The following is a 4,291-nucleotide window of genomic DNA, read 5'->3' as shown; positions in this document are numbered from 1 at the left end:
CTGAAGCGATCCACCCTCCCCAGTCTTGCGAACACTGGGGTTACAGGTGTGAGCCACCAGGCCTGGCCTGTTTTATTGTTTAATACTTGAACATTCAAGGCTTTCCGTTGACAGCAGCAGTCCCAGCCTCTGCATAATTAACCCAAAAACGTAGGTAGCTCACAGAATTATTGGGAGGGATAGAAATCCAGGCTCACAGTTAGGCTTCTAGGAACTATGCCCAAAATTATGCCATGGGACAGATACAGTGAGTAAGTCACTTGCCTCTCCTGCTGGCACAAGAAATATGGGAATTGCCACTGTTGACACACGGATGTGCTGTCTGCACCTGATACATGTACATGAGCAACTACGCTTGCCTGTGAAAGCCAGAACCTCTACCTCCACCCTTGCCCACAAAACAAATTCCATTTGAAACCTTAAGTTGATGAATTTTAAAATATCTTGATATGAGTTTCATTGGTGAAACTTAGATACAAGGCTTAGTCACATGCCCTACTTCAAAAGAGCCAAGGAACTGAAGAAATTTCCTAGATCTGGCAAAAATGTTCAAAATGGACAGGGAGTATGGCTCATGCCTGTCATGCCAACATTTTGAGAGGATGAGGTGGGAGGATCGCTTGAGCCCAGGAGTCTGAGGCTTCAGTGAGCTGTGACAGCACTGCTGCACTCAAGCCTGGACAACAGAGTGGGCCCCTGTCTCAAAAAAATTTCAAAAATCTTTGAAAGGTACTGAGTGGCCAGAAAAACGAACAAATGCCTCCTATCTTCTGTCTTCTGACATCTCATCCATAACATACACCTTTCTTCCACAATCAAATTTAACATCTTTGCCTACAACAAAATGTTGCTGCCCCATATACTGCCACCACCACATTAACATAAATGCAAAGATCATCCAACTGTTATAACTTTCTGTCACCATTTTCTTTTCTTTTTTTCTTTTTTCTTTCTTTCTTTCTTTTTTTTTTTTTTTTTTTTTTTTTTGAGATGGAGTCTTGCTGTGTTGCTCAGGCTGGAGTGCAGTGGCATGATCAGACTCATTGCAACCTCCACGTCCCGGGTTCAGGCAATCTCCTGCCTCAGCCTCCTGAGTAGCTGGGATTACAGGTACATGCCACACTCCTGGCTGATTATTTGTATTTTTAGTTGAGATGGGGTTTCACTGTGTTGGCCATTATGCCCTCTATCTCCTGACCTCGTGATCCACCCACCTCGGTCTCCCAAAGTGCTGGGATTACAGGCATGAGCAAGCGCAACCAGGGAACTGTGACCATTTTCAAAGCCATGATTTATGGGAATAGCAGTTCTTTCTCTTTGTGTAAGTAAACAGAGGCCACCAAAATAAGAACCAAGAGAGGCTTATGCATACAGAACCTGCTACGTAGTAAGGGTTCTGTTTAAGCTCCATTTGTTTAAGTTGTCTGTAGATTCTGGATATTAGGCCTTTGTCGGATACATCATTTGTATCTTCTCCCATTCTGTAGGTTGTCTGTTTGCTCTGTTGATAATTTGTCTTGTTGTGTTTTAGCTTTTATTTTACTATTTACTTATTTATTTATTTAGAGACAGAGTCTCACTCTGTCACCCAGACTGGAGTGCAGTGGTGTGATCTGGGCTCACTGCAACCTCTGCCTCTTGGGTTCAAGCGATTCTCCTGCCTCAGCCTCCTGAGTAGCTGGGATTACAGGTATGTGCCACCACGCCCAGCTAAGTTTTATATTTTTATTAGGGATGGAGTTTCACCATGTTGGTCAGGCCGGTCTTGAATTCCTGACCTTGTGATCTGCCCGCCTCAGACTCCCAGCTTTTAGTTTAATTAGGTACCACTTGTCTATTTTTGTTTTTGCTGCAATTGGTTTTTTGGAAACTTAGCCAAATATTCCTTGCCAAGGCTGATATTGAGAAGAGTATTTCCTAGGTTGTCTTCTAGGATTTTTATAGTTCGAGGTCTTATATTAAATCTTTAATCCATGTTGAGTTAATTTTTGTATATGGTGAAAGGTAGGGGGCCAGAGACTCAATCTTCTGCATATGGCTAGCCAGTTATCCCAGATCATTTATTGAATAGGGAGTCCTTTCCACATTGCTCATTTTTGTTGACTTTGTTGATGACCAGGTGGTCGTAGGTGTGTGACTTTATTTCTGTGTTCTCTAACCTGTTCCATTGATCTGTGTGTCTGTTTTTGTAAAGCTACTATGCTATTTTGGTTACTGTAGCCTAGTAGTATAGTTTGAAGTTGCATATATGATGCCCATCAGCAGTGGACTGGATAAAGAAAATGTGGTACATATATACCATGAAATATTACATAGCCGTAGAAGAAAAACCATGTCCTTTCTAGCACCATGGATGCAACTGGAGGCCATTATCCTAAATGAATTAATGCAGCATCAGGAAACCAAATACCCCAGGTTCTCACTTATAAGTGGAAGCTAAACATTAAATACACACAGACAGAGATGGGAGCAGTAGACACTGGGGCCTGCTTGAGTGGGGAGGGTGGCATGAGGCTATGGGTCAGAAAACTATTGGGTACTGTGGTCACCACCTGGGTGATGATCTCATTTGTACAACAAACCCCAGTGACATGCAATTTACCCATGTAACAGGCCTGCACATATATCCCTTAAACCTAAAAACAGAAACAATTAAAAATAAATAAATGAGGTATATGTCTAATTGTTGAACATTTTGAAAGGTAACCAAAAGAGACATTGAAAATAGAGTGGCCAGGAACAGTGACTCATGCCTGTAATCCCAGCACTTTGGGAGGCTGAGGCGGGTGAATCATGAGATTAGGAGTTTGAGACTAGCCTGGCCAAGATGGCAAAATCCTGTTTCTACTAAAAATACAAAAATTAGCTGGGCATAGTGGCACATGCCTGTAATCTCAGCTACTTATGAGGCTGAGACAGGAGAATCACTTGAACCCAGGAGGCGGAGGTTGCAGTGAACTGAGATCGCACCACTGCACTCTAGCCTGGGTGACAGAGCAATACTCTGTCTCATACAAAAGAAAAAAAGAAAATAGTGAGAGCACCATATAAGGAAATTGGTCCAGGCGCTGGGGTAAGGGGTGAATGTCAGTCAAGTCATCAGCTATCAGAACAGGAAGCCATCTTCTGTTCTACAAGAAGAGCATGAATCAATTGACCTAAAGAAATGGCCAATCAGACTGATAGAAGCTAGCTCGGATGCTTTTTAATTCACATGACTTCAGTAATCTTTGGTAAGATTAACCTGGTAAATTTAATCTTAAAATTCTCTTCAATAGTTAAAATCTTCAAGCCAATGTGAAATAAAATTGCAGTTTTTTACACTGGGATTCCTAAGAAATAGTCATATTGCTGGGGAAATATCCCAGACATCATAAAAGCCAGTTCCACAGGGCTTGCATATGAAGCATATTAACTGCTTCATCTGGGGTGCTCCATTTGATACTTTGTAGGGAGAGTTGGGTAGTCCCCTTCTCAGAGTGAATAGACCTTACAGTGGTATTTATCCGGTCCACTAGATTGGTTGTGGGCATAACCTCGTGTGCACTTGGATCACATATACTCATCAGTGATTGTTTAATAGTGACCTGCAGGTCCTGCATCAACCCAAACAAGTGCTTTTATTCTGCAGAATTTACAATTAAGGATTTTGTTCTTAAAGTAATTATGTTTACAGTTCATTATAGTACAGCTCAAGAATCTGATACTAACCTACAATATGGAACAATTCCTTTACATTATATCCTATGGTTTAATAGTTACTTGGTTTTGCCTTTAAGCCACATTGAGGATCTTCTGGTCACCACAGGTGTACCCTGTGTTTAATTTTTTTTTCTTTTATTCATTTAGTTTTATATGTGTATATTATGTATATATTTACATATAAAGAATATATATATTTTAAAGTGACTCAAATAGTTTTCTAACTAGGAAAAAGTGACATTTTCTTTAGCAAAATCCACATTTGTGTTTTATAAGCTTCACCAAAAACACATTTTACACTCCTGCTATTTTAACTTTGAATAACCGAAATTTCCAGGATAAAAAACTGAGATTTTAATTTAACATTGGCTTTAAGATTTTAAACTATTGAGGAGAATTTTAAGATTAAATTTACCAGATTAATCTTACCAAAGGTTACTGAAGTCATGTGAATTAAAAAGAATCTGAGCTATCTTCTATCAGTCTGATTGGCCCTTTCTTAGGTTGATTGATTCATGGTCTTTCATGCAGTTTAATAGTGAAATATCACTTCGCAGTGACACGTATAAACAAGTGCATAAGACCCAAA

This window comes from Trachypithecus francoisi, unplaced genomic scaffold (genome assembly GCF_009764315.1).
Source record: "Trachypithecus francoisi isolate TF-2019V2 unplaced genomic scaffold, Tfra_2.0 Contig00615, whole genome shotgun sequence".
In the NCBI taxonomy this organism is placed as follows: Eukaryota; Metazoa; Chordata; class Mammalia; order Primates; family Cercopithecidae; genus Trachypithecus; species Trachypithecus francoisi.
The sequence above is the reverse complement of the archived record's forward strand: the minus strand, read 5'-3'. Positions refer to the sequence as shown.